We start from the raw sequence: 19,797 nt of genomic DNA, 5'->3' as shown, positions 1-19,797 counted from the left end.
AGTCGCCAAACGAGACGCTGTTGAAATCGATGCACAGCTCGTTGACTTCGACGAAATCTTTACCTTGAAGAGGAAGATCTAGAATCTAGATCATCTGTGATGTTTTCACGGAGCAGTGATAGCAAGTGTAGGAGCGCGCGCGCGCACACACACACACACACACTCACAGACACACACACACACATACACACACACACACACTCACAGACACACACACATACACACACACACACACACACACACACACACACACACACACACACACACACACACACACACACACACACACACACACACACACACACACACACACACACACACACACACACACACTCACAGACACACACACACACACACACACACACACACACACACACAAACACAAAGATTTCACATAATAACTGATGATTCTGTTGTTCTGAAGAACTACATCAGGAACAAGAAACTCATCAGAGAGGGAGAGAGAGAGAATACATAAGGATATATAAAACAGAAGGAAAGGAGAAAGGATGATAGAAAGGCAGATACGGTTTCAGAGAATCAGCGAGAGGAAGGTAAGAAAGGAGGGAAAGAAGATGAGGGAGTGAGAGAGACAAGATACTATCACCTGCTGTACCATACGTTCTCCAGGATGTTCCACGCAAGTCAGGTTTCTGCCACCATTATGGTGTGGTACATTAATTTTCCAGCAGGGTGGCGAGGCGGAGGACGTGCGCTTCCCAGCGGGAGGTTAATGAGATCAAGCAGCCACTTTCCTGATTTGTAATGGCCCTTAATTCTCCCAGGGAGAGAATTCATGGATAGGGGCGGGCGGTGCTCGGGGGTGAGGGGTAGGAGCGTTGATGGCCGGGACTAATGCTTAGGGATGGGTGGGGATGAGAATGAGGACTGGGATGGAAAGGGCTGATTCTGATAGAAGATGGGAATGTCTGGGATGAAGGCTTGGGATGGTAAGGTCTGAAAGCTAGACACTGGATGTCGAGTGAGAACTCTGGCTAAGGGATCGGAAGACTAAGACAACGGTCCCTGCAAAGACAACATGATTCTACCCACAGTGCTCCCTGGTGACCACCTCAACGTTACTGAGTACCAGCATGACTCCGGTATACTTTCTAGTATTAGTTTCAGCTCTTCACAGACAATGAATGAATCGAAAATAACTGTGTGAGCAATCAGATAAATGTATTCATGAATAAAATGAAGCGATGAATTAATGAAACGAAAGTCATGTAATGGAAGTTCTTAGGACTCAGTAACCTTGTCATCTGCCTAACTTCCATCAGAAATAAATAACATCGACCCAGCCGTTACACCTCTGAAAAATGTTAATGAGAATCTTTTGTGTTTAAAAAGTCCAAGTGGAAGCAAACTTTTAGAGACAGACACAGACAAACACAAACACAGACAGACACAGACGCAGTCAGTCAGACAGACAGACAGACAGACACACACACACACACACACACACACACACACACACACACACACACACACACACACACACACACACACACACACACACACACACACACACACAAGGTAACAGAAGTAAGACAGGAGAGAGAGGGGTGGGTTGATTGCGTTTTCCTAGACTGCAGGAAGGTCTTTGACACAGTTCCCCACAAGAGATTAGTGCAGAAGCTGGAGGATCAGGCGCATGTAACAGGGAGGGCACTGCAATGGATCAGGGAATACATGACAGGGAGGCAGCAACGAGTCATGGTACGTGAAGAGGTATCACAGTGGGCGCCTGTGACGAGCGGGGTCCCACAGGGGTCAGTTCTAGGGCCAGTACTATTTGTGATATATGCGAACGACATGATGGAAGGAATAGACTCTGAAGTGTCCCTATTCGCAGGTGATGTGAAGTTGATGAGAAGAATTAAATCGGATGAGGATGAGGCAGGACTGCAAAGAGACCTGGACAGGCTGGACATGTGGTCCAGAAACTGGCTTCTCGAATTCAATCCTGCCAAATGCAAAGTCATGAAGATTGGGGAGGGGCAAAGAAGACCGCAGACAGAGTATAGGCTAGGTGGACAAAGACTACAGACCTCACTCAGGGAGAAAGACCTCGGGGTGACCATAACACCGAGCACGTCACCGGAGGCACACATTAACCAAATAACTGCTGCAGCATACGGGCGCCTGGCAAACCTGAGAATAGCGTTCCGATACCTTAATAAGGAATCGTTCAAGACACTGTACACTGTGTATGTTAGGCCCATACTGGAGTATGCAGCAGCAGTCTGGAACCCACACCTGGTCAAGCACGTCAAGAAGTTAGAGAAAGTACAAAGGCTTGCAATAAGGCTAGTCCCAGAGCTCAGGGAAATGTCGTACGAGGAAAGGTTGAGGGAAATTGGACTGACGACACTGGAGGACAGAAGGGTCAGGGGAGACATGATAACGACATACAAGATACTGCGGGGAATAGACAAGGTGGACAGAGATAGGATGTTCCAGAGAGGGGACACAGAAGCAAGGGGTCACAACTGGAAGCTGAAGACTCAGACGAGTCACAGGGACGTTAGGAAGTATTTCTTCAGTCATAGAGTCGTCAGGAAGTGGAATAGCCTAGCAAGTGAAGTAGTGGAGGCAGGAACCATACATAGTTTTAAGAAGAGGTATGATAAAGCTCAAGAAGCAGAGAGATGACCTAGTAGTAATCAGTGAAGAGGCGGGGCCAGGAGCTGAGTCTCGACCCCTGCAACCACAATTAGGTGAGTATAATTAGGTGAGTACACACATACACACACACGCACATACACACACATACACACACACATACACACACACACACACACACACACACACACACACACACACACACACACACACACACACACACACACACACACACACACACACACACACACACACACATACACACACACACACACACACACACAAACACACACACACACACACACACACACACACATACACACACACATGACATGGTGACAGCAGTAAGACAAGAGAGAGAGGGGTGGGTGGATTGCATTTTCTTGGACTGCAAGAAGGCGTTTGACACAGTTCCACACAAGAGATTGGTGCAAAAACTGGAGGACCAAGCAGGGATAACAGGGAAGGCACTACAATGGATCAGGGAATACTTGTCAGGAAGACAGCAGCGAGTCATGGTACGTGGCGAGGTGTCAGAGTGGGCACCTGTGACCAGCGGGGTCCCGCAGGGGTCAGTCCTAGGACCAGTGCTGTTTCTGGTATTTGTGAACGACATGACGGAAGGAATAGACTCTGAGGTGTCCCTGTTTGCAGATGACGTGAAGTTGATGAGAAGAATACACTCGATCGAAGACCAGGCAGAACTACAAAGGGATCTGGACAGGCTGCAGAACTGGTCCAGCAATTGGCTCCTGGAGTTCAATCCCACCAAGTGCAAAGTCATGAAGATTGGGGAAGGGCAAAGAAGGCCGCAGACGGAGTACAGTCTAGGGGGTCAGAGACTACAAACCTCACTCAAGGAAAAAGATCTTGGGGTGAGTATAACACCAGGCACATCTCCTGAAGCGCACATCAACCAAATAACTGCTGCAGCATATGGGCGCCTAGCAAACCTCAGAACAGCATTCCGACATCTTAATAAGGAATCGTTCAGGACCCTGTACACCGTATACGTTAGGCCCATATTGGAGTATGCGGCACCAGTTTGGAACCCACACCTAGCCAAGCACGTAAAGAAACTAGAGAAAGTGCAAAGGTTTGCAACAAGACTAGTCCCAGAGCTAAGAGGTATGTCCTACGAGGAGAGGTTAAGGGAAATCAACCTGACGACACTGGAGGACAGGAGAGATAGGGGGGACATGATAACGACATACAAAATACTGAGAGGAATTGACAAGGTGGACAAAAACAGGATGTTCCAGAGATTGGACACAGTAACAAGGGGACACAGTTGGAAGCTAAAGACACAGATGAATCACAGGGATGTTAGGAAGTATTTCTTCAGCCACAGAGTAGTCAGTAAGTGGAATAGTTTGGGAAGCGATGTAGTGGAGGCAGGATCCATACATAGCTTTAAGCAGAGGTACGATAAAGCTCACGGCTCAGGGAGAGTGACCTAGTAGCGATCAGTGAAGAGGCGGGGCCAGGAGCTCGGACTCGACCCCCGCAACCTCAACTAGGTGAGTACAACTAGGTGAGTACACACACACACACACACACACACACACACACACACACACACACACAGAGCAGCAGTGAATTTCAAACAGAATTAAAAAAAAAAGAGGCAAATACTATACACATCTCATATACATTCGTATTTTGCTATGGGAGTTGGAAAGATAAATAACCAAAACTGTGGAAGAGAGAAACTATCAAACTCTGAATGTTGGAAAACGATAAATGAAGGGGTGTTGTGACTCGCTGGATATACTGCAGTGCTACGCTAGCGAGAGACAGGTGTGATTAGTGAGAGTTCATGTGCCGTGAGCTGCCTCCACACCTGTGTCGCATTGCTCTCATACTGCTCCCTGTGTGTGTGTGTGTGTGTGTGTGTGTGTGTGTGTGTGTGTGTGTGTGTGTGTGCTCTGGGCTACCACACTAGGCAGTAACACACACGCACCTCCCCAGGTGTTTACTTTACCTTGCATTAATTTGATAAGTTATGCCCACGCGAAATGCACACGTGATAAATATTCTGGTGTGAACTTACCTATCTTATATGTACTTACCTGTATGTGGTTGCAGGAGTCGAGTCTGAGCTCCTGGCCCCTGCCTCCCAACTTGCCGCTTGCATGATTCACTCTTTCCTAAACTCGTGGGCCATGTAGTATCTGCTCTTAAAACTATGCACGGAGCCTGTCTTCACCATATCTTTTCTTGACCACAGTGAGGCTGAAGAAGTAGTTCCTAACATGCCCATGACTCATTTGTGATTTTAGCTTCCAAATAATCTCTTAATCTCCATTGTACCTGTGTCTCGCCTCTTGGTCTATCCCTGTCTTCCCTGTCAATTCCCATGAATATTTTGTATGTTCTTATCATATCTCCTTGCTCTTCTGTCTTCTAATGTTTGTACGTTCATTTCCTTTAGCCTCTCCTTATAACTCATACACTTTAACTCTGGTTCTTAACATGATTTATCAGGTACGGGTTCCATGCTGGTGCTGCGTACTCCAAAATAGACCTGACATATATTGCGTAAAGAGCCTTGAGTGACTGCTGAGATTCCTGAAGGCCACTCTTAGATTTTCCAGACGAGAATTTTCTGTAAAGCTTATTGGCTAAACGCGAGCCTCTGGCTATATGCTCGACACTATGCTCACCCCTAGATTTTTTCTCTTTGAGCGGGGTTTGCAGTTCCTGTCCCTGTGTCCAGTCGTCTTACCCCATCCCCAATTTTCAAAACCGTGTATTTTCTGGGGGTTGAATTCAAACAACCACTTATTTGATCAATCTTGCAGTTTATCTAGATCCAATTGTAGCCTTTCCTAGTCTGCATCGAATTTTTATCTCCACATTAGTTTTGCATCATCAGCAAACAGAGATACATCTGATTCAGTCACATCTGGCTTGTCATTTACATACTTCAGAAACAGTACTGGGCCTAATACCGATCCTTGCGGGACCCCCTTGTTACTCTTCCCCATTATGATATCTTTCCGGACAGATACTCGTCGTTTCCCTCCCCTAAGGTACTTTTTGATTCATTGGAATTTCATACTGTACCTGTTGCAGGATATAGTATCAAATATCGTCTTACAGTCCAAATATATGCAGTTAACCCACCGCTCTCCCTTGTCTCACGTCTGCCACTGTCATAGATCTCCAACAAGTTGGTAAGACAAGATTTGCCACCTCGCTCTGATTATTGTTAATTAAATCATTTCCTTCTAAATGCTCTACCATTCTTCTGAGAATCTTTTCCATTACCTTACATGACGTGTATGTATGTCAGTCATACCGGAATGTATGTATGTCAGTAATACTGGCATGTACGTATATATGTCAGTAATACTGGCATATAAATTATATTAAGAATAAGATCTGAAAAGTTACTTACAAGCTCAAGCAGTGAGTTGTGGGGCCACGAACAACCTTGCCAAGTATGTTGTAATGGCGTCACGATAACACCACCTGTCAAGTAGAGAAGAAAATGTGGTAAAATGTATATTAGTAGGTATATAATGAAGATGAAAGTTAAGACGCATGTGCAACATCTGGTTATCTTTATTGTAGACGTTTCGCCATCCAGTGGTTTTATCAATACAGATTCTAGGACATAATTAGAAGACAGTAGAACTATATACAAAAGATGAGGTAATCAGTCCCTCAGCCTTGGAGTTGGTGTTGAGAGCACCGTGGTAGTAAAGAATCTGGAGCAAGGCAAGGAGACTGGTGTTTATATGGGCATCAGTGGATAGGGACGTGTAGCAGACGAGGGCATAGTCACCGGTAGGCGGGATTCCCCAGTGGAAGTAGGTCCTTCCCAAAGGGATGGGTTAGTTGTAGCAGTGATGAAGGTCATGTAGATGTCCCATGATGTTGCAGTGTTCGACAAGTTGTGCAAGAAAGGTATACAATAACGACAAGATGAAAGTTACGACACATGTGCAACATCTGGTTATCATTATTGTAGACGTTTCGCCATCCATTGGCTTTATCAATACAGATTCTATCCACTGAAACCCATATAAACACCAGTCTCCTTGCCTTTGCTCCAGAATCTTTACTACCACGGTGCTCTCAACACCAACTCCAAGGCTGAGGGACTGATTACCTCATCTTTTGTATATATAGTTCTACTGTCTTCTTATTATGTCCTAGAATCTATATTGATAAAACCACTGGATGGCGAAACGTCTACAGTAAAAATAACTAGAAGTTGCACATGTGTCGTAACTTTCATCTTGTCGGTATTGTATACCTTTCTTGCACAACTTGTCAGACACTGCAACATCATAGGTACATAATGTAAAAAAAAAAATTACGAATATTTAGGAGATGCATGTGTATGAAGACAGACACAGACCAAACAGGTATATTCTGAGAATCTGAAAACCGGCAAACGTTCTTGTATTTAAACGTGGTAATACACAGGTAGCAATGATATACGGGCCAGTATTCTTGACAGATGTTTATTATTATCGAGGAGGAAGATTATACAGAGAGTGGTGGAACACCTAGAAGGGGACGGAGCATTAAATCACAGCCAACACTGATTTAGACCATATAAATAATCGCAGATCTGCTAAGAGCTTTACAACAGGATCACAGAAATTAGGCAGGAAAGAGAGGGAAGGGACTATGGCATTTATGCGGATTCCAGCAAATTATTTGACAGTGTTTCCCACAAAAGACTGGATTCATAAATTGAAGCACCAGGTTCATAACGGGAAATGTATTTAGCTGGCTAAGACAATATCTCAGGCACAAATTAGTAAGACACATGTACAAGAGTTAGGGATCTTTATTCCGAAACGTTTGGCCTGCGTTGTAGGCTTCTTCAGTGGAGTACAGAGGAGGCAGTAGAAACAGGAAGAGTGACAGTCAGAGAAGAGATGTCGGGACGGAGGACTACGAAGAGGTTCTGTACTGGGAACAAAAGTGTTTCTTACAAATCGTTGCTCAGTTTAGATGTGGACGTCAACAAGCCCAGGACTCCGATAGAGGAAGGGAGAGTGATAATTGCCGTGCCTCGTTGTGGTCCGTGTTTTTTCGTGTTTTCACGGTCTCTCTTACGTGCTAGAACTTTAATTTGTGCCATCGATCTTATACGATACATCCCTCAAGCTCTTGGAACCAATCTTGGGCAGAAAACAGTGCATACCGAGTCAAAAAAGGAGGATTAGTGTGCACTACCTACAGAGTTTTACTCCCAGAGGGGAATCATAGGCCTAGCGTGCCGTGTGCAAAATAATAATAGAACTTTTCTTAGAGGAAAGAAAGTCTCCCTAATAATATTGTGTATACATAGTGTTATAGTGTATACTACAGTGGCACCCTAGTATGTAGATAATAAATGCTTAAGTGTCTTTTAAAACAGGTGTAATTCAAACTGAAGTGATAGGCCTAAAGAGGCAGTTGCCAGAAGTCGCCAGAAACTTACCACACAGGTCAGCTATTTTAATAATCTTCCTGGCCTGCTGGTGTACCTCGCATATAATCTAGTGATACCAGTGAATAGGAGAATACAGTGTTGTAGTAGCAACTAACCAGTAATATAATGGTACTTAGTGGAGTGGAGTGACTTTCATTAGTTTTTTCTTCATTCTTGAAATACCAGACGTATACAGTGAAATTCATATAACCTGTAATTACCAGCGGTCGCAATATACACAACGAAAAGCAAATATTACTCCAGAAAAAGCGTCTTTCGTCCAATAATTTCACCAGTCAACTATAGTGATAATATAGCATTTGTTGTGGTGGAGACGGAAAAACCTAGAAAAGCTAGATACAGTGATCGATAATCCTTCAGACTGTACATGAAGGTCTCGACCGTTCGTCATTGTAGGAGCTGCCAGCAATCACCGGTTCTTCAACACGCAAGTTATACTTTTGTATCAATATTACTCGCTTAAATAACTTCCAGTAGTTCCTTCATGTGTTAGCCCAAATCACCGGCCAGATATGTTTTAAATAAGTGACCCACTAATCAGATCCGACTGGTTCCGAACCCTTGGCTGATCCGAACCCTTGACCGGTTTCAAACGGATTCGTTGGACAATAAAGCAGACTGTAAACAGACGGGGTTTTAGGCGCCCTTATCAAACACAAACAATAAATATAAAACAGGAACGTGCACCGGTAAGCTGTCCTAATATACAAGTACAGTTAGAAATAGAAATACAAAAGCCAGATCTTCACTTTAAGGAGGTTATTCGTAGAATATTCAAGGGGTTCCAAGTAGAACTATAGTAAATCAACCATTCAAATCACATTATGAAGCTCTGTGTAGTCTGCAGTAAATCAAACAAACGGGCTTCCACATGGATAAATTGTAATTTTTGTGAAAATTGGTGTCACATCCCTTGTGCAGATACAAAAGAACTATCTACAAGCAGTATTAAATCAGAGAAGTGTTTTTGGGTATGCTCAAATGAGATAAATCTGTGGATTAAAATCACACTGGTATTAAAAGAGGATAACATCAAAGCAGCCTTCATAGAAAACCTGGAAGCATTCTGTAACAGATGGGAAAATAAAAAGTCTGGGCTGGATGGTATCGCCCTTGTTGCTGGCCATGTAGTCAGAAACTGTAAGGCTGGAGGTGCTGCCCTGGGTGACAGTAATAGTGAGGATGGAGGTGCTGTCCTGGGAGACAGTAATAGTGAGGATGGAGGTGCTGTCCTGAGAGACAGTAATAGTGAGGATGGAGGTGCTGTCCTGGGAGACAGTAATAGTGAGGATGGAGGTGCTGTCCTGGGAGACAGTAATAGTGAGGATGGAGGTGCTGTCCTGGGAGACAGTAATAGTGAGGATGGAGGTGCTGTCCTGGGAGACAGTAATAGTGAGGATGGAGGTGCTGTCCTGGGAGACAGTAATAGTGAGGATGGAGGTGCTGTCCTGAGAGACAGTAATAGTGAGGATGGAGGTGCTGTCCTGGGAGACAGTAATAGTGAGGATGGAGGTGCTGTCCTGGGAGACAGTAATAGTGAGGATGGAGGTGCTGTCCTGGGAGACAGTAATAGTGAGGATGGAGGTGCTGTCCTGGGAGACAGTAATAGTGAGGATGGAGGTGCTGTCCTGGGAGACAGTAATAGTGAGGATGGAGGTGCTGTCCTGGGAGACAGTAATAGTGAGGATGGAGGTGCTGTCCTGGGAGACAGTAATAGTGAGGATGGAGGTGCTGTCCTGGGTGACAGTAATAGTGAGGATGGAGGTGCTGTCCTGGGAGACAGTAATGGTAAGGATGGAGGTGCTGTCCTGGGTGACAGTAATAGTGAGGATGGAGGTGCTGTCCTGGGAGACAGTAATGGTGAGGATGGAGGTGCTGTCCTGGGTGACAGTAATAGTGAGGATGGAGGTGCTGTCCTGAGAGACAGTAATAGTGAGGATGGAGGTGCTGTCCTGGGAGACAGTAATAGTGAGGATGGAGGTGCTGTCCTGGGAGACAGTAATAGTGAGGATGGAGGTGCTGTCCTGGGAGACAGTAATAGTGAGGATGGAGGTGCTGTCCTGGGTGACAGTAATAGTGAGGATGGAGGTGCTGTCCTGGGAGACAGTAATAGTGAGGATGGAGGTGCTGTCCTGGGAGACAGTAATAGTGAGGATGGAGGTGCTGTCCTGGGTGACAGTAATAGTGAGGATGGAGGTGCTGTTCTGGGAGACAGTAATATTGAGGATGGAGGTGCTGTTCTGGGAGACAGTAATGGTAAGGATGGAGGTGCTGTCCTGGGAGACAGTAATGGTAAGGATGGAGGTGCTGTCCTGGGAGACAGCAAATGTACGCATGAGGGAATGCATATAAGTGACCTCGAGGGAGACAGGAGCTGTAGTGGGGAAACAAGTGTAGTCAAGGACAAGATAAAACCAATATTACAAACTAGTAATACCACAGGAGATATCAAACAAGGGGACTCCACTAGCAATAGTGAGGATATATTACCAGAAACAACTGGTGAGAGCTTCATTGTTAGTACTAGTGAGGATAGGAATGAGACAGGTAAATATGCACCAACAGGGAATACAGTCAACAGTCACAGAAACCCAGGCAAACGGAAACCAAGCCTGTGCACATACTATGCACTTGGTATCTGCAGACATGAGAAATCTGGAAAAACAGATGGGACATGCAACTATGACCACCCTAGAAAATGTGCCCATATGACAACAGGAAAATGCAACCTCCCTTCCTGTAAGCTTTTTCACCCTGAAATGGGTCCCTCTTCAGTACAGGAAAGATTGTGCTATAACTTAAATTGCCAGGCACACCATCTAAAGGGGACAAAAAGATACAAAACATCCAGGCCATGGGAAAACCTGGGTAGCCACAGCCACTCAAGAGGGAGAGGTTTTTTAGTGCCAGGAAGGAAAAAAAGCTGGCAGGAAATGGCAGAAATCGTACACCAAATCCAGTCATTCCTGGAGTGGAACCACAGTCGATGGCCTCCACTCCAAACCAACAGATACAGATACTAATGCTGGAAAAAAAATCCCCCCCCCAGTACCAACAATACCACCAGTCCGATGACATTCTTCTTTGCAAATATACAGGGTCTAAAGCCAGCAACGAACAACAAAATACCTTTCATCCGTGGACTGCTTGCAGAGGCAAATGCAATATTTGCGGCTTTCACAGAGACCCACATAAAGGATCACTTGGACAACGAAATATGGATCCCAGGTTACAACCTATACAGATGTGACAGAGTGAACAGGCAAAAGGGGGGCGGGGGGTTGGCCTGTATATCGCAGAGTCACTTGTTTGCACAGAACTGCTTAATGCCTCAAATGATGTAGAGGAAGTTTTAGCAGTAAAGATCGAGAACCAAAACCTAGTCATTGTGGTAGTCTACAAGCCTCCAGATGCAACATCCCAGCAATTCCAGGAACAGCTGTCAAAAATTGACCACTGTCTAGAAAATCTGCCAGTTCCTGCCCCAAACATCTTGCTCCTGGGGGATTTCAACTTAAGGCACCTAAAATGGAGGAATATAGCAAATAATGTTGTTGCAGTAATAACACCAGGAGGCAGTTCTGACGAGAACTCACACACACACGAGCTTTTAAATCTCTGCACAAAATTCAACTTAAACCAGAAAATAATAGAGCCTACTAGACTGAAGAATACACTAGACCTCATCTACACTAACAATGATGATCTGATACGAAATGTCACCATATCAAAAACAATATACTCAGATCACAACATAATCGAGGTTCAGATATGTATGCGCGAAGCCCCAGACCGACATAATGAGATTAGTCACGAGGGAGCATTCACCAAATTTAACTTCAATAACAAGAACATAAAGTGGGACCAAGTAAACCAAGTTCTAAACAATATAAGCTGGGAAGATAGACTAAGCAACACAGACCCCAACTTATGCCTAGAACAGATTAACTCGGTGGCACTCGATGTATGCTCAAGGCTTATTCCTTTAAGAAAAAGGAGGAGTAGATGTAAAATAGAAAGAGACAGGCGCTCCCTTTACAGGCGACGGAAAAGAATAACAGAAAGGCTAAAAGAGGCCAGTATATCTGAAATGCGTAGGGAGTCACTGGTCAGAGAAATAGCAAACATCGAACTTAAGCTAAAGGAATCTTATAGGAGTCAGGAATCGCGGGAACAACTAAAAGCCATAAATGAAATCGAAAGAAACCCAAAGTATTTCTTTTCTTATGCCAAATCAAAGTCGAGAACAACATCCAGTATTGGGCCCCTACTTAAACACGATGGGTCCTACACAGATGACAGGAAGGAAATGAGTGAGCTACTCAAGTTCCAATATGACTCAGTTTTTAGCAAGCCGCTAACCAGACTGAGAGTCGAAGATCAAAATGAATTTTTTATAAGAGAGCCACAGAATTTGGTTAACACAAGCCTATCTGATATTATCCTGACACCAAATGACTTCGAACAGGTTATAAATGACATGCCCATGCACTCTGCCACAGGGCCAGACTCATGGAACTCCGTGTTCATCAAGAACTGCAAGAAGCCCCTATCACGAACTTTTACCATCCTATGGAGAGGGAGCATGGACACGGGGGTCGTCCCACAGTTACTAAAAACAACAGACAGCCCCACTCCACAAAGGGGGCAGTAAAACAATAGCAAAGAACTACAGACCGATAGCACTAACATCCCATATCATAAAAATCTTTGAAAGGGTCTTAAGAAGCAAGATCGCCACCCACCTAGATACCCATCAATTACACAACCCAGGGCAACATGGGTTTAGAGCAGTTCGCTCCTGTCTCAGCTACTGGATCACTACGACAAGGTCCTAGATGCACTAGAAGACAAAAAGAATGCAGATGTAATATATACAGACTTTGCAAAAGCCTTCGACAAGTGTGACCATGGTATAATAGCGCACAAAATGCGTGCTAAAGGAATAACAGGAAAAGTTGGTAGATGGATCTATAATTTCCTCACAAACAGAACACAAAAAGTAGTAGTCAACAGAGTAAAGTCTGAGGCGGCTACGGTGAAAAGCTCTGTTCCACAAGGCACAGTACTCGCTCCCATCTTGTTTCTCATCCTCATATCTGACATAGACAAGGATGTCAGCCACAGCACCGTGTTTTCCTTTGCAGATGACACCCGAATCTGCATGACAGTGTCTTCCATTGCAGACACTGCAAGGTGGACATCAACCAAATCTTTCAGTGGGCTGCAGAAAACAATGTGAAGTTCAACGATGAGAAATTTCAATTACTCCGATATGGTAAACATGAGGAAATTAAAACTTCATCAGAGTACAAAACAAATTCCTTCCACAAAATAGAGCGAAAAACAAACGTCAAAGACCTGAGAGTGATCATGTCGGAGGATCTCACCTTCAAGGACCATAACATTGTATCAATCGCATCTGCTAGAAAAATGACAGGATGGATAATGAGAACCTTCAAAACTAGGGATGCCAAGCCCATGATGACACTCTTCAGGTCGCTTGTTCTATCTAGGCTGGAATATTGCTGCACACTAACAGCACCTTTGAAGGGAGGTGAAATTGCTGACCTAGAAAATGTACAGAGAACCTTCACGGCGCGCATAACGGAGATAAAACACCTCAATTACTGGGAGCGCTTGAATTTCCTGAACCTGTACTCCCTGGAACGCAGGTGGGAGAGATACATGATTATATACACCTGGAAAATCCTAGAAGGACTAGTACCGAACTTGCACACGAAAATCACTCACTACGAAAACAAAAGACTCGGCAGACGATGCAACATCCCTCCAATGAAAAGCAGGGGTGTCACTAGTACGTTAAGAGACAATACAATAAGTGTCTGGGGCCCGAGACTGTTCAACTGCCTCCCAGTATACATAAGGAGGATTAACAATAGACCCCTGGCTGTCTTCAAGCAGGCACTGGACAAGCACCTAAAGTCGGTACCTGACCAGCCGGGCTGTGGCTCGTACGTTGGATTGCGTACAGGCAGCAGTAACAGCCTAGTTGATCAGGCTCTGATCCACCAGGAGGCCTGGTCACAGACCAGGCCGCGGGGGCGTTGACCCCCGGAACTCTCTCCAGGTAAACTCCAGGTATCAACAATACGAGAACTATACATACTACACAAGGATCATTCACACTGTACGAGGATTATTCACACTGCACGAGGATCACTGATACTATATGTGAATCATTAATGCTGCAAGAGGATCATTCAGACTTCAGAAGATCCTTCATACTGAATGAAGATCATTAACTCTACACGAAGATCATCTCGAGCTGAAAAGAATCATTCAGACTGCATAACAATTATTAATCCTAATTTTGGGATTTAATTAAATACTCATCGTAGATATTTGCTCCACGGAAAAGATGCCCCTTCAGGCCAGTATATACACAGAAAGAAAATGATTAATCATACTTGTACTTACGCGGGAAAGTACGTATAATCACACCAGCACTTATACGGGGAAGTATGGATAAACAAGCCGGTATTTACAGTGGAAAGCATGTATAATCAGGCAGGAACTTACACGGTAAAGAATGTAAAACCAGCCCCTATATGGCCCTTAACTCTTCGCCCCCATATGTTTCCGAGACACACTATGCTGCCGCACCACCGTCACGGGACCAACATCTCTGAAAGGGATCATCTTAGACGAAGACATGTGTCTGGGTTTAGACCTGATGTGTCTGTTACCATTTTGTCCTAGGCACATGTTGATTAGACACTAGGACTGTTGTATATGCGTGCGTGCGTGTGTGTGTTGTACTCACCTAGTTGTGGTTGCAGGGATCGAGTCTCAGCTCCTGGCCCCGCCTCTTCACTGGTCGCTACTAGGTCACTCTTCCTGCTCCATGAGCTTCATCATACCTCTTCTTAAAGCTATGTATGGATCCTGCCTTCACTACACCACTTCCCAGACTATTCCACTTCCTGACAACTCTGTGACTGAAGAATTACTTCCTAACATCCCTGTGATTCATCTCAGTCCTTCAGTATCGTCAGGCCAATTTCCCTTAACCTTTCTTCGTAGGACAATCCCCTTAGCTCTGGGACTAGTCTTGTTGCAAACCTTTGCACTTTCTCTAATTTCTTGACGTGTTTGACCAGGTGTGGATTCCAAACTGGTGCTGCATACTCCAGTACTGGCCTGACGTATATGGTGTACAGAGTCTTAAACGATTCCTTATTGAGGTATCGGAACGCTATCCTTAGGTTTGCCAGACGCCCGTATGCTGCAGCAGTTATCTGACTGATGTGCGCCTCAGGAGATGTGCTCGGTATTATACTCACCCAATATCTTTTTCCTTTAGTGAAGGTCGCAGTCTTTGGCCACCTAAACTATACTGTCTGTGGTCTTCTTTGCCCTTCCCCGATCTTCATGACTTTGCATTTGGCGGAGTTAAATTCAAGGAGCCAGTTGCTGGACCAGGATTGTAGCCTGTCCAAGTCTTTTTGTAGTCCTGCCTGATCCTCGACCGATTTGATTCTCTTCATTAACTTCTCATCATCTGTAAACAAGGACACTTCTGAGTCTAACCCTTCCATATATGTGTGTGTGTGTGTGTGTGTGTGTGTGTGTGTGTGTGTGTGTGTGTGTGTGTGTGTGTGTGTGTGTGTGTGTGTGTGTGTGTGTGTGTGTGTGTGTGTGCGCGCGCGTGTCACGTAGGAGGCAGGATCCTCTGGCCTCCCAGACGGGAGTATACAATAATATGACCCGGCTGTGGCATCGGGTTTAGACAAGAAATGGAGGTAATTTGTGTTGCTGTGTTTCTGAACTGGCATTTGTTTTATTTAACACTGGAATAAAGTAAACGTTAGTTTTAATGCCCTCTGTGCATCTTTCTCTTCCTATGTTTACTTTTCCTGGGTTTTCTTGTATATCCAGACAGAAGAGAGAGAGCGTTAGTGTAATAGACACAGTCTCTTTCTCTGTCTGTCTCTGTCTATCTGTTTGTCTGTCTGTCTGTCTGTCTGTGTGGTGGTGGCGGTGGTGGTGAGTGGTGGTGGTAGTGGTGGTGGTGGTGGTGGTGCAGTGGTGGCGGTGGTGGTGGTGGTGGTGGTGGTGGTGGTGGTGGTGTGGTGGTGGTAGTGATGGTGGTGGTGGTGTGGTGGCGGTGGTGGCAGTGGTGGTGGTAGTGGTGGTGGTGGTGGTGGTGGTGATGGTGTGTGATGGTGTTGGTGGTGGTAGTAGTGATGGTGAGTAGTGGCAGTGGTGACGGTGGTAGTGGTGGTGAGTGGTGTGGTGGTGGTGACAGTGTGGCGGTGGTGGTGATGGTGACGGTGGTGGTGGTGGTGGTGGTGGTGGTGGTGGTGGTGGTGGTAGCGGTGGTGGTGGTGGTGGTGGTGGTGGTGGTGGTGGTGGTGGTGGTGGCGGTGGTGGTGGTGGTGGTGGCGGTGGTAGTGGTGGTGGTGGTGGTGGCGGTGTGTGATGTGGTGGTGGTGGCGACGGTGGTGGTGGTGGTGGTGGTGGTGGCGGTGGTGGCGGTGGTGGCGGTGGTGGTGGTGGTGGCGGTGGTGGTGGTGGTGGTGGTGGTGACGGTGGTAGCGGTGAGTGATGGTGGTGGCGGTGGTGGTGGTGGTGGTGGTGTGGTGGTGGTGGTGGCGGTGGTGGTGGTGGTGGTGGTGGTGGTGGTGGTGGTGGCGGTGGTATTGGTGGTGGTGGTGGTGGTGGTGGTGGTGGTGGCGGTGGTGGCGGTGGTGGTGGTGGTGGTGGCGGTGGTGGTGGTGGTGGTGGTGGTGGCGGTGGTGGCGGTGGTGGTGGTGGTGTGGCCCGGTGGTGGTGATCGTGTGGTGGTGGTAGTAGTGGTGGCGGTGGTGGCGGTGGTGTTAATTGGTGGCGGTGGTGGTGGTGGTGGTGGTGGTGGCGGTGGTATTGGTGGTGGTGGTGGTGGTGGTGGTGGTGGTGGTGGTGGTGGTGGTGACGGTGGTAATGGTGGTGGTGGTGGTGGTGAGTGGTAGCGGTGGTGTGGTGGTGGGTATAAAACTCTCAGTGTTCTTGCACAGCACTTGCAGTTCGGGGCGTCATTTGAGCTGTGAAGTCTACGCACTTCTGGCAAGACACATATTCGGTGAATAATGGTAGGTCGGTGTGCTAAAAAAAATATAATTACCTTATTAATATTATATTTCGTATTATATTTTAGACGGCAGGCAGAGTAGAAACTGAAAGCTAGGGGCGGACAATGAGGAGACATGAGCCAGTCACTTTGACAGTGAGTTTATGCCAGCAACCAATATATGCAGTTAAGTTTACGTGTTAACATTAGAGACATTTCTGAAAGGGAGACAAACACTGCATGATAACAAGATGAGACTTCAGCACCGTACGCGCTCAAACGAATAAAATGAACATCTGTAGCTGCCTTTATAAGAGATGACGGTGGAGGTAACGTTTGTACACAGGGTGTCGGTGGTGGCTTTGGTCAGAATTTTTCAAAGAAAATCATTATATAAGTACTTTAAGAATATTACTGGCCTTTAAATAATATGTTGGTAATGCGAGAAATGATAAGGAGAGACTCTGGCATCATGATTACGTGATTCAGACAAATGTTAAATTCTGTACCAATAACAATAACATTCCACAGCAGTACAATAAATCACTTGTAAATCCCCAAGATTGATGAAATTACTTTCATCAAAGTGGACAAAGTTGCAAAATAGTTTTTCTAAATACAGATGATTACATTGAATATGCAGAAGTGCTTTTCTCCGACACCCGCAACCATGTAAATATTTGCTTGAAACGTTATTGGTCAAGAAATTGGTAAGATATAGAATATTTTGAACTAGAGCTGTTGGAAGTAAGAAACCTGAGTTTAGCATATCTGTGCGTCCTTCCTCAGACTACCTGGTTAATATCTCATTAAGCACGAGTGTTCCTAGTGAAGATTCTTTCACATTAAGCTTGAAAAATGAGAAATTTTTATGCTTGAGTCGACTCCCTCATCACTAAGGTCGCTGTGGATGCTATGCTAACATTTTCACCAGGCAAAGTGTATATATTTTCTACAAATATTATCTTTTTCGTTGGAAACCTAATTGAATTAACGCTGCTATGTCGACTAACTTTCTTTTTTCTACCCAGGGCGAATTCTAACGTTTTTTCCTTCCACATCCCCACCTCAAAAATATAGTATGGGCAGGATTTTTTATTCAGTTTTGTCCAGCTTGTGACGCGAGTATTTTGAAGTGAGTCTCCTCCCTTAAATAAAGCCGTTTGATAAGATATTGATAACATACTTCAGTGATAAAAAAATGTCTTTAAAAAATGTTTTTGCTACGTTTGGATATTTCATTGAGTGTACGTTTCCCAGGCTGTATAAAACTTCCATGAGGCTTCAGGAAATTCACAAATACACACACACACACACACACACACACACACACACACACACACACACACACACACACACACACAGGGCAAGGGATGGGCAAAGAAGACCGCAGACACAGTATAGTCTAGGGGGCCAAAGACTGCAAACTTCACTCAAGGAAAAAGATCTTGGGGTGAGTATAACACCGAGCACATCTCCTGAGGCACACATCAATCAGATAACTGCTGCAGCGTACGGACGTCTGGCAAATCTAAAGATAGCGTTCCGATACCTCAGTAAGGAATCGTTCAAGACTCTGTACACCATTTACGTCAGACCCATACTGAACTATGCAGCACCAGTTTGGAACCCACACCTGGTCAAGCACGTCAAGAAATTAGAGAAAGTGCAAAGGTTTGCAACAAGACTAGTCCCAGAGCTAAGGGGATTGTCCTACGAAGAAAGGTTAAGGGAAATTTGCCTGGCAACACTGGAGGACAGGAGAGTCAGGGAAGACATGATAACGACATATAAAATACTACGCGGAATAGATAAGGTGGACAAAGACGAGATGTTCCAGAGGTGAGACACAGAAACAAGGGGTCACAGTTGGAAGTTGAAGATTCAGATGAGTCAGAGGTATGTTAGGAAGTATTTCTTCAGTCATAGAGTTGTCAGGCAGTGGAATAGTCCATAAAGTGACGTAGTGGAGGCAGGAACCATACATAGTTTTAAGGCGAGGTATGATAAAGCTCATGGAGCAGGAAGAGAGAGGACCCAGTAGCAATCAGTGAAGAGGCGGGGCCAGGAGCTATGAATCGACCCCTACAGCCACAAATAGGTGAGTACACACACACACACACACACACACACACACACACACACACACACACACACACACTAACATCAATGATGGTGCTAAAAAGCACAATCACTGATGTTAGTTTTCTTTTCTTGAAGGTTCTCATGACCAATATATCATTTTTCTGACACTGTCTGCAATTCCTACTACATTCTCTAAACAAAAGATCACTTCACCTCATTATTTCTAAGCCTTTTACCTGTATCTTACTATCTATGAAAGAGCGTGCGTAAGTTAGGTGTCATGTGTTAGTTTTATTTCCTTTATTCTTTTCATATCTAAGTAGCAGAAATTTGGAAACATAAATATGATATTATAGCTATTTGTGAGTTGCTCCATGGAAGACTATCCTGGTCTCCGGCATGGAAGACTGTCCTGGTCTCCGGCATGGAAGACTGTCCTGGTCTCCGAAGACTGTCCTGGTCTCCGGCATGGAAGACTGTCCTGGTCTCCGGCATGGAAGACTGTCCTGGTCTCCGGCATGGAAGACTGTCCTGGTCTCCGGCATGGAAG

The 19,797-nt window shown here is 45.3% G+C and overlaps 1 protein-coding gene across 3 annotated transcripts in view; it reads right to left on the bottom strand.

The window, feature by feature from the left end:
• The window catches only part of LOC128686280 (notch homolog 2 N-terminal-like protein R), a 925,742-nt gene that overhangs the window by 409,528 nt on the left and 496,417 nt on the right, over window positions 1-19,797 (bottom strand). For all 3 annotated transcript variants that reach the window (XM_070085813.1, XM_070085809.1, XM_070085808.1), the window contains one exon: window positions 6,032-6,105. The gene's annotated coding sequence lies outside the window, so the exon portion shown is untranslated. The remainder of the gene's footprint in view (window positions 1-6,031; window positions 6,106-19,797) is intronic.

Source organism: Cherax quadricarinatus, chromosome 17 (assembly GCF_038502225.1).
Source record: "Cherax quadricarinatus isolate ZL_2023a chromosome 17, ASM3850222v1, whole genome shotgun sequence".
NCBI lineage: Eukaryota > Metazoa > Arthropoda > Malacostraca > Decapoda > Parastacidae > Cherax > Cherax quadricarinatus.
Note: the sequence above shows the minus strand (reverse complement) of the source record. Positions and strands in the feature narration are given on the sequence as shown.